Below are 11745 nucleotides of genomic sequence, written 5' to 3'. Positions count from 1 at the left end.
CGCTTATCTTTTCTAGAGCAAGATAAGAAGTCATTCTTTTCAGCCATTGTGAGAGTCCACTGGTTGTTGGTTTCTTCTATGAATAGGCTATGCAGCATCTGGCTTCCAAAAAGCTAGTATTAAGCAGGGACCTTACATTTTTGGAGTTACAAAGTCCTTTGGATAAAAGTTCAGAATACATAATTTAGGATCAAGGGGCACCTTTTTTTTCAATAATCTGACTAATCAAATCCAGCACCTTCGTCCAGAAGCAGACTATCTGGGGGCACTCCCACATACAATGGAACAGAGACCCTTTTGGTGATTACATTTAATGCATGTGTCTGGAATGTTGGGGTTAAAGTGATGCATCCTGACTGGAGTAATGTACTGTCTGGTTGTCCATTTGTATTGTAGTAATTTAGAATGAGTGTTCACTGATTGGGTTTGAACTAAGGAACAAGCTTCTGACCACTCTTTTTCTGCCAGATTCTCATGCAACTCAGTTCTCCATGCTTGTAGTATGTTGTTTGACGACTCTTTGCATTTACTTGCAAACAAATTGTATAATACAGACACATGTCCCCTAGCTTCAGATAATTTCAGAGTGATGTCTTCTAGGGTAGATAAAGGAGGGAGCTTCAAACTATAACTGTGCCTGGACATAATAAAACGTCTCAACCGAAGGTATTTAAAAAAGTGCTTTGTTGGAATTCCATATGTGGCCTTGAGTTCTACAAGTGACATAAATGTAATACCATTATAAAGATCGGACACCTTAGCTATGTCTCAGGTTGACCAAGTTTTAAAGCCAGGTCTGCTCTGCCGGGCCTAAAGCCGTCATTACCAAAGGCAGGAGTAAACTGGGATAACTGGGATGTCTCTCCCAAATACGCAAGAGCATCGTGCCAAACCATTATTGTATTTTTTAAGAAAGAGTTTTTAGTTTGTTTGACCAGTTTTTTTCTTATCTGCTGAATACAGATATAGCTCTAGAGGGATATTGATCAACTGGGATTCCATTGAGACCCAAGTAGGGGAGTGAGCCTTAACAAGAGTAAAACACTCCTGCTCTAATTTGGGCCACCCAGAAATACCATATAAGATTTGGTAGCTGTAAGCTGCCTCTATCATACAGCAGATATTATAGGGAAAGCCTGAGTCTTGGATGTCTATTATTCCAGATAAAATTAGAAAAATTTTTCTTTAATAAAGAAAACAAAGATGATGAAGGAGAAAGTGGGATAGATTGGAAAAGGTACAGGAACTTCAGTAAAATTGACATTTTTAGAATTTTTATGCTTCCAATCAAAGATATGGGCAATTCCGTCCACCTGTTTATAAGTTGAATAACTGAGTCTGTGAGAGGGTTATAATCAGTTGGGATCATTTTATCAATAGCAGGAGTAATTTTAACACCCAAATAAGTAAAACCCTGTTCTGACACCATAAACAGAGTTTGAAGTGGGGGAGTAAGTCTCTCATCTTTATCCATGAATAATATTGCAGATTTGTTGTTGTTTATTTTATAGCCTGCAAAAGTACCAAAAGTACTTATCAGGACAATTAAGGCAGGTAATGTTTGTTTCAAGTTGGAGCTAAACAAAATTATGTCATCTGCGTACAGGGCTATGCGATGTTCTGTATTTCATATAGTTATTCCTGCTATGTTAGTCTATTTTCGAATTGCCATAACAAGTGGCTCAATGGCCAGAATAAACAGGAGGGGAGATAGGGGACAGCCCTGTCTTGTTCCCTGTTGGAGTTTGAAAGGTGCCGAAAAAAGCCCATTAGTTAAAATTTCAGCCTGTGGGTTAGAATAAAGAAGCTGTATCCACCTTAGAAATTTTCCCTTTATACCAAATCTTTCTAAAACTTTAAATAGATACTGCCACTCCACTCTGTCAAAGGCTTTCTCAGCATCCAATGACAGAATAGCCTTATCAGAGCTTCCAAATTTTTCATAAAGTATATTAAGCACTCTTCGAATGTTGTGGAAGCCCTGCCTTCCCTGAACAAATCCATTTTGGTCAGGATGAGTGGCTCCAGCCTCCTAGCTAATACCTTACAGAGAATTTTGAGATCATTGTTCAGAAGTGAGATTGGCCTGTAAGATCCACATAGGGACGGTGGTTTTCCAGGTTTTAACAGTAGTGTAATTGCTGCCACATTAAGAGAGGGGGAAGGGAACCAGTGTCAAATGACTCCTGATACATATCAAGCAGAGTTGGTATTAGTTCAGTCTTAAAGATTTTATATATTTCAATCAGAATTCCATCGGGCCCAGGAGTTTTCCCTCCCTTCATGTTAGTTATAGCTTCAGACAATCTTTAACCTCTAAGTTAAACTCCAGCGAGGTCAAGGATGTTTCATCCAGGGGTGTAAATTCAAACAAATCATGAAATTCCTTTTGTATTTGTGGAGCTGAATCTGAATATTCTGAGTTATACAGATTTTGGTAAAATCTCAAAAAGATATTGTTTATTTCTTTTGGGTCAGCAGTTGTCACCCCCTCGTCTGATTGTATGGAGTTTATTGTCCTTTCTGTTTGTATCTGTTTGATGCACCAGGCCAAGAGTTTACTAGCCATTTCAACCTGCTCAAAATAGGATTGCTTCAGTCTCATCAAACTTTTTGTTGCCTTATCAATGGACAATACATTATATTTAGCTCTCAGTTTGTTAAGTTCTGCAAATAGCTGCTGAGAGGGATTTTGAAATATTTCAGATTCAATCTCTTTTATTCTTTTTTCAAGCTGTTCTATTTCCAATCTAAAAGATTTATGGTTAAAGCTGGTAAAGCTAATCATCTGACCTCTTAGAAAGGCTTTAAAGGCTTCCCACCTTATAGGAGCAGATGCCTGGTCTGCACTATTTCCAAAATAGTAGTCGATCTGCTCTCCAATAAACTCTATAAATTCTGGATCTCTAAGCCAAATCGTTTGAAGCCGCCATCTTGGGGAGTAATGTAAAGCGTTAGGCAGGTTCAAAATAAATGAAACTGGAGCATGATCTGAATTTATTATGCTATCGTACCAGCAGCTTATAATTGTGGATATTAAAGCAGCTGAAACTAAATAATAATCAATTCTGGGAAAGGTCTGACAAGTGCTAGAACAGCAGGAAAAAGTTAGTTTATCCGGATACTTCCTTCTCCACACATCAACTAAATTAAAGTCTTTAGCACATTGCAATAACTCTTTTCTTGTCTGATGGTGAGAGGTATCTATCCCATTAGATCTGTCTAGTTCAGGTTGAAGTCACCACCTACAATAAGATGGCCCGGCAGAGCAGCTATTGATAAAAGCAGATGTCTGAAAAAAGCTGGATTGTCATCATTTGTCCCATACACATTGACCAAATTAAGCCTGATTGAGAAAATTTCACATTGAATAATAAGGTATCTGCCAGATTGGTCTTCAGTAACTTAACAAGGTGGAAAGGCACTGACTTATGTATAAGGGTAATTACCCCCAATGAGTATGAGCTGAAGGAGGCTAAAAAAAAAACCTGTCCCAGCCATCTCCTCCTTACTCTAACTACATCCTCAGGGGTTAAATGGGTCTCCTGCAGAAAAACTATTTTGGCTTTGGAGAAGGAAGTCTGAGAATCAGAACGGGAGAGCTGCGGGAGCCATTTTGATTTTTTCTTCTGATCAGGGTTAAAAGAGGCGGGACTGCGCAGGTGTCTGACATCGGGTAGTGAAGCGCGGAAGATTTAAAAGGAGACAGTCTTATACAGTGGGCAGCGTCGTTTTGCGGGCACTGGAGTGAGCCGGGAGCAGAGTGAAGGCTTAAGGGCTTTGGCTCAACAGGCTTAGGCGGAAACGGGCGAGGCAAGGTAGATTTAGTTTTCAATTTTTTCTGTTATTTGAGGAAAGGGGTAATTATGAGTGTGAGGGCAGCTTGTTGTTCTTGGTGTCGGATGTGGGAGGTCCTGGAGTCTCCTAGCCTCCTGGACGTTCACTTCTGTGCCAGGTGTGCTGAGCTGCAGCTCCTAAGGGACCGTGTTAGGGAACTGGAGCTGCAGCTCGATGACCTTCGTCTGGTCAGGGAGAGTGAGGAGTTGATAGAGAGGAGTTACAGGCAGGTGGTCACACCGGGGCCATGGGAGACAGACAGGGGGGGTCACGGTTAGGAGAGTGAAGAGGAAGAGTCAGGTACTAGAGAGTACCCCAGTAGCTGTACCCCTTGACAATAAGTACTCCTGTTTGAGTACTGTTGTGGGGGGAAGCCTACCTGGGGGAAGCAACAGTGGCCGTGCCTCCGAAACAGAGTCCGGCCCTGTAGCTCAGAAGGGTAGAGAAAGGAAGAGGAAGGCAGTAGTAATAGGGGACTCGATAGTTAGGGGGTCAGATAGGCGATTCTGTGGACACAGTCAAGAGACCCCGATGGTAGTTTGCCTCCCTGGTGCCAGGGTCCAGGATGTTTCTGATCGTGTCCAAGATATCCTGAAGTGGGAGGGTGAGGAGCCAGAGGTCGTGATACATATCGGTACCAATGACATAGGTAAGAAAAGGGAAGAGGTCCTGAAAGGATAATATAGGGAGTTAGGAAGGGAGTTGAGAAGAAGGACCGCAAAGGTAGTAATCTCGGGATTACTGCCTGTGCCACGCGACAGTGAGAGTGGGAATGGAATGAGGTGGAGGATAAATGCATGGCTGAGGGATTGGAGCAAGGGGCAGGGATTCAGGTTTCTGGATCATTGGGACCTCTTTTGGGGCATGTGTGATCTGTACAAAAAGGACAGGTTGACCTTGAATCCTAGGGGGACCAATATTCTGGCAGGAAGATTTGCTAAGGCTACTGGAGAGACTTTAAACTAGAATGGGTGGGGGGTGGGAATCAAATTGAAGAGACTAGGAGAGAGGAGGTTAGTTCACTAATAGAGAATGCTTGTAGACAGTGTGTGAGGGAGGATAGGCAGGGGATAGAGAAAGGGAGCGCACAGACTGAAGATGTAGGGGAGAAAGAAGAAAAAGATAGTAAAGTTGTTTGCACCGTTAGGGATAAACAGAGAGTAAGAAGTGGAGAATTTCTTAACTACATTTATTTTAATGCTAGGAGCATTGTAAGAAGGGTGGATGAGCTTAGAGCATGGATTGATACCTGGAAATATGATGTCGTAGCTATTAGTGAAACATGGTTGTAGGAGGGGTGTGATTGGCAACTAAATATTCCTGGATTTTGTTGCTTCAGGTGTGATAGACTCGGAGGAGCAAGATGGGGAGGTGTTGCATTGCTTGTCAGAGAAAATATTGTGGCGGTGCTTTGGCAGGATAGATTAGAGGGCTCGTCTAGGGAAGCTATTTGAGTGGAACTGAGGAATGGGAAAGGTGTAGTAACACTTATAGGGGTGTATTATAGACCTCCTAATGGGGAGCAAGAACTGGAGGAGCAAATTTGCAAGGAGATAGCAGTTATTTATAGTAAGCAAAGGGTGGTGATTGTGGGAGATTTTAGTTTTCCACACATAGACTGGGAAGCCCATTCTGTAAAAGGGATGGATGGTTTGGAGTTCGTAAAATGTGTGCAGGATAGTTTTTTGCAGCAATACATAGCGGTACCAACTAGAGAAGGGGCAGTGTTGGATCTCCTGTTAGGGAATGAGATAGGTCAGGTGACGGAGGTATGTGTTGGGGAGCACTTCGGGTCCAGTGATCACAATGCCATTAGTTTCAATATAATTATGGAGAAAGATAGGACTGGACCCAGGTTTGAGATTTTTGATTGGAGAAAGGCTAACTTTGAGGAGATGCGAAAGGATTTAGAAGGAGTGGATTGGAACAATTTGTTTTATGGGAAGGATGTAATAGAGAAATGGAGGTCATTTAAAGGTGAAATTTTGTGGGTACAGAATCTTTATGTTCCTGTTAGGTTGAAAGCAAAGGTTGAAAGTTTGAGAGAGCCATGGTTTTCAAGGGATATTGGAAACTTGGTTCAGAAAAAAAGAGGTATCTACAATAAATATAGGCAGCATGGAGTAAATGAGGTGCTCAAGGAATATAAAGAATGTAAAAAGAATCTTAAGAAAGAAATTAGAAAAGCTAAAAGAAGATATGAGGTTGCTTTGGCAAGTAAGGTGAAAATAAATCCAAAGGGTTTCTACAGTTATATTAATAGCAAAAGGATAGTGAGGGATAAAATTGGTCCCTTAGAGAATCAGAATGGACAGCTATGTGTGGAGCCAAAAGAGATGGGGGAGATTTTGAACTATTTCTTTTCTTTGGTATTCACTAAGGAGAAGGATATTAAATTGTATAAGATAAGGGAAACAAGTAGGATAGTTATGGAAACTATGATGATTAAAGAAGAGGAAGTACTGGCGCTTTTAAAGAATATAAAAGTGGAAGGTCCTGACAGGATATTCCCTAGGACCTTGAGGGAAGTTAGTGTAGAAATAGCAGGGGCTCTGACAGAAATACTTCAAATGTCATTAGAAACGGTGATGGTGCCAGAGGATTAGTGCATTGCTCATGTGGTTCCATTGTTTAAAAAGGGTTCTAAGAGTAAACCTAGCAATTATAGGCCTGTAAGCTTGGCGTCAGTGGTGGGTAAATTAATGGAAAGTATTCTTAGAGATGGTATATATAATTATCCAGATAGACAGGGTCTACTTAGGACCAGTCAACAGGGATTTGCGTGTGGAAGGTCATGTTTGACAAATCTTATTGAATTTTTTGAAGAGGTTACTAGGAAAGCTGACGAGGGTAAAGCAGTGGATGTTGTCTATATGGACTTCAGTAAGGCCTTTGACAAGGTTCCATAGGAAGGTTAGTTAGGAAGGTTCAATCATTAGGAATTAATATTGAAGTAGTAAAATGGATTCAACAGTGGCTGGATGGGAGGTGACAGAGAGTAGTGGTGGATAACTGTTTGTCAGGTTGGAGGCCGGTGACTAGTGGTGTGCTTCAGGGATCTGTACTGGGTCCAATGTTGTTTGTCATTTACATTAATGATCTGGATGATGGGGTGGTAAATTGGATTAGTAAGTATGCAGATGATACTAAGATAGGTGGCGTTGTGGATAATGAAGTAGGTTTTCAAAGCTTGCAGAGACATTTAGGCCAGTTAGAAGAGTGGGCTGAAAGATAGCAGATGGAGTTTAATTCTGATAAGTGTGAGGTGCTACATTTTCGTAGGACTAATCAAAATAGGACATACATGGTAAATGGTAGGGCATTGAAGAATGCAGTAGAACAGAGTGATCTAGGAATAATGGTGCATAGTTCCCTGAAGATGGAATCTCATGTGGATAGGGTGGTGAAGAAAGCTTTTGGTATGCTGGCATTTATAAATCAGAGCATTGAGTATAGGAGTTGGGATGTAATGTTAAAATTGTACAAGGCATTGGTGAGGCCGAATTTGGAGTATTGTGTCCAGTTCTGGTCACCAAATTATAGGAAAGATGTCAACAAAATAGAGAAAGTACAACGGAGATTTACTAGAATGTTACCTGGGTTTCAGCACCTAAGTTACAGGGTAAGGTTGAACAAGTTAGGTCTTTATTCTTTGGAGCGTAGAAGGTTGAGGGGGGACTTGATAGAAGTATTTAAAATTATGAGGGGGATGGATAGAGTTGATGTGGATAGGCTTTTTCCATTGAGAGTAGGGGAGATTCAAACAAGAGGACATGAGTTGAGAGTTAAGGGGCAAAAGTTTAGGGGTAACATGAGGGGGAACTTCTTTACTCAGAGAGTGGTAGCTGTGTGGAACGAGCTTCCAGTAGAAGTGGTAGAGGCAGGTTTGGTATTGTCATTTAAAGTAAAATTGGATAGGTATATGGATAGGAAAGGAATGGAGGGTTATGGGCCGAGTGTGGGTCGGTGGGACTAGGTGAAAGTAAGCGTTTGGCATGGACTAGAAGGGCTGAGATGGCCTGTTTCCATGCTGTAGTTGTTAAATTGTTATATGGTTAACTGTCTTATCCTACTCATGACTTGCTTTCACTTGACAAGTTTATTTAATCGTCTTACATTCCAAGAGGCAAACTGAAGTTCGCAGGGGATAGGCTATTAGTTATAACTTCAATCATGTTGAGCTGAATTGATTTAGAATGATTGCTAACTGAAACTACAGTGTAACAAAAATAGATGTGTAAAAACCAGTAAGTAGTAACTAGAATGTTGTAAACATAACTAAGTGTACTTCCTGAAATGAAATACACCCACCCTCCCCATGATGAACACCTCCTGACGGCCCTGAAAGAGAGCCTAATTATGGAGCTTACCTGGTCCTACTACACCGTCGTCATGGTGAGGAGCAGCATGGCCAGCAGCCAGAACAGAGCTCCAACGTTATCAGTAGTAGAGAATATTACAACCAAATTATACCAAGAGTCTTTATCAAATTTAACCTGGTTGTAGTTATAATGCCACTGAAAATAATGAGAACCGATGCAAATTCATTAGCATAAGCAATGCATTGGGTAACACACCGCTAACGTTTGTTAGCGTTCATTTATGTTCCTTAGGCACTATGAACATTAGTCCAAAACTGCAATACTGTCTCACTTGCCCGCAGCCTCCAAGTTGTAGTCCTTCAGCTCCTGCACAAATTTCTCCGTTGCCGGTACACTGTCAAAGGTGTGGCGTTTTCTTTTGTAGGTCACCAGCAGTTTAGCAGAGTGAACTATCCCATACCATAGGTCTGGGATGGAGAGAGAGGCTAACCCTTTCTTCACTGGATCAAAAATTTTCTTTTGCCTGAGGAGTTTGGCAGCGACGTCAGGAAAAAGCATGATTCTCTGATTGTCCAAAAGTACTGTACAGGTTCTTTCAGCCTGGCAGCTTTCATAACCTGGGCATTGTCTGCATAGTTTAGGAACTTCATTATCACTACCCTGGGTCACTTAACTGACTATGCTTCAACTTCGTTAGCCCAGCCAATTCTGTGTGCTCTCTCAATCAGCAGGGGCCCAGGGAAGTTTTCAGCACCAAGCACCTCGGGGATCCATTCTTTTAAAAATAGACCATATCAGCCCCTTCTGCCCCCTCCGGGAGACCCACCAGGCGAAGGTTAGAGTGGCAGCTACAATTTTCCAAATCGTCCACGTTAAACACTGTGCCTCTATAGCTGCTTTCATGGTTGTATTCTGATTACGCAGAGAGGCGACGTCATCTTGATTAGTTTTAATACTTTGACTTCTCTAATGTGCACTGTGACAGCTTACAAATCAGCTTGTATTCCTTGTACAGTCGGCCCTCCTTATCTGCGAGGGATTGGTTCCGGGACCCCTCATGGATACCAAAATTCAAGGATGTTCAAGTCCTTTATTCAACCTGTCTCAATGCGGTGGATCTTAGGACCCAGCGGAACCCCAGACCTTATTTAACCTGTCTCTGTGCGGTAGACATTAGGACCTGGCAGCAGAGGTCTGAATCTGCAGTGTTTCTGTTCACAAAAATAATCACTATCACAATTGAAAATAAAGTGGAAATAATAAAGCGATCGGAAAGAGGTGAAATGCCATCGGTCATTGGAAAAGTATTAGGCTACGTTGGTCAACGATCAGAACAATTTTAAAGGATAAAGTGAGAAAGGCCCTGCCCCAATGAAAGCTACAATTATTACTAAGTAATGCAGTGGTTTAATTATTGGGTTTTGGGTTTTTGATCCTCACATCAACCCGGCACAGTGGAGAGCGCGCTCGGAAGTGGTCTGTCACTGGATCGAACAACTTCTCGAGCTTGGCGCTGAAACATACGTTCTTAAGTGTTTTATATGCATAGAAAGGTAAAATATATACTATATACTAAGACAAACATTTGACTAACTGACACTAAATAATACTGGATGTACCTGTTCCGACTTACTGAGTAAGAGAACTTCTGATTTTTTTCGATCCCGATCCACAATAACCCACGCACATCCTCCCGTATACTTTAAATCATCTCTAGATTACTTATAATACCTAATACAATGTAAATGCTATGTAAAATAGTTATTATACTGCATTGTTTAGGGAATAATGACAAGAAAAAAAAGTCTGTACATGCTTGAACATGTGCTGGAAGAGCACTTCCGGGTTTTCGCGATTCATGGTTGGTTAAATTCGTGCACGCGGAATTCACGGATAAGGAGGGCCGACTGTATAGCGTTTAGTAGCCTGTCAAATCTCGACACAAGGTCATCTTTTGTTATTGGAATAGCGCTTAGGAATTAGTTTGGGCCTACTGCCGTGCTAGCATCTGTTGCCTCTTCTTCACTAGCATTGTCGTTAGCTTGCACCGCATGGCCACAGGTGAAGTCTAATTTCGAAGACTTTTGTGTTTGCTTTGTTGGTCTCGGTGGCACTTAGGCCATCACTCAGGTTCCAATTAGACAAACTGGAGCTGTTCAGGTAATTCAAGGTTGTTTGGTTGCATAATTTCAAAACTTTTCGGAGGAGCTCTGACACAGCACCGTGCCATAACCGGAAGTCATCTGCTTACTTTTGATTTTCTGTGGTCACCAGGAGCTGGTGGTCTACAAAACTCTCTGAGGTAGTTTGATAAGCAATGAGCACTGTTTATTTAATGCAAATAACTGAGAACTTGTGAGTATGGAGGCAGGACCTGTGATGAGGATACCCCACTGGTTTGTAATGATGTTCAGTGGATGATCTGTGATGTTGGCACTCCCTGTCCTCTAGAGTCCTAAAACATGAACATAAATCAGGCTACATATTTGGAAATGGAACAGTAAGTGTTTCTCAGATTTCAGAAACAGAATCAGATTTATTATCATTGATACTGTGTATACTCCTTATGCAACCTTGGTTCCTTAAGGTTGTCATTGTGGGAAGAGGTGGTAGGGATATGCTCCCACTACCCTACTAAATGTTCGCTATGGCATGCATCTCAAATAGTCTTTGACACCCGAGTCCTTTTCCTGGCCTTACCAAGTGGCTTAGCTTCTCAGCCCAGTGTGACTGTTCCTGCAGACAAGAGAAGGTGCAAAGATGGGTTGCTGGCTTCTTAAAACCAGTCACTGTGCAGATGGTGCTCATCAGCCGTAGTTTGCAGCTCATCTAGGAGAAGGAAAACTCTGATCTCAAGCCTCCACTGCTTTGCGGCCATACCCACTCATGGGGAAGGCTTCGGGAGTAAACCCTGAGGAAAAATCTGGAGCTGGAGTCCCTAAGGCAGTCCTGTGTTGAGTTCAACACTGACTGACAATGCCTGCATGGGCAACAGTTTGGTCTCCATATCTTACTTCCCTGGTTTGCGTACCACCTTATGGATCACGTAGAAATCTAGGTTGCAATATCTATGGTTGGCCGCCATCAACGGAGGGCCTCATTTGTGCCATAAAATTTGTTGTTTTGTGGCAATACATAAAAAGTACTCTGAATTACAGTAAGATATATTTTCCCAGATATAATTCCCCAAACTATCTCAATAGCATTATCACATTATCTGTATTTCATTTCCACATAACCCTCTCATTTTACATAAAATGCTGGAGGAACTCAACAATTCAGATGACATCAATGGAGGGAAATAAACAGCCAACATGTTGGTCTGGGACACTTCAGCAGGACAGGAAACATATCAGTCAGCTCCGTCATGGGTAGTAGCCTCCGTAGCATCCAGGACATCTTCAAGCAGCGATGCCTCAAAAAGGTAGTGTGCAACATTTAGGACCCTCACCACCCAGGACATGCCCTCTTCTCATTGCTACCATCGGGGAGGAGGTACAGGAGCCTGAAGTCACACACTCAATGATTCAGGAATGTCTTCTTCTCCTCTGCCATCAATTTCTGAATGGACATAAAACCCATTCAT

At 41.9% G+C, this 11745-nt stretch overlaps 1 long non-coding RNA gene across 1 annotated transcript in view; it reads left to right on the top strand.

Moving 5' to 3' along the window:
* The window catches only part of LOC140725886 (uncharacterized), a 47403-nt gene that overhangs the window by 1855 nt on the left and 33803 nt on the right, over nt 1-11745 (top strand). The gene's annotated exons all lie outside the window — the stretch shown is intronic.

The sequence above is a fragment of the Hemitrygon akajei genome, chromosome 4 (assembly GCF_048418815.1).
Source record: "Hemitrygon akajei chromosome 4, sHemAka1.3, whole genome shotgun sequence".
NCBI classification, from domain to species: domain Eukaryota; kingdom Metazoa; phylum Chordata; class Chondrichthyes; order Myliobatiformes; family Dasyatidae; genus Hemitrygon; species Hemitrygon akajei.
The sequence above is the reverse complement of the archived record's forward strand: the minus strand, read 5'-3'. Positions and strand labels throughout refer to the sequence as shown.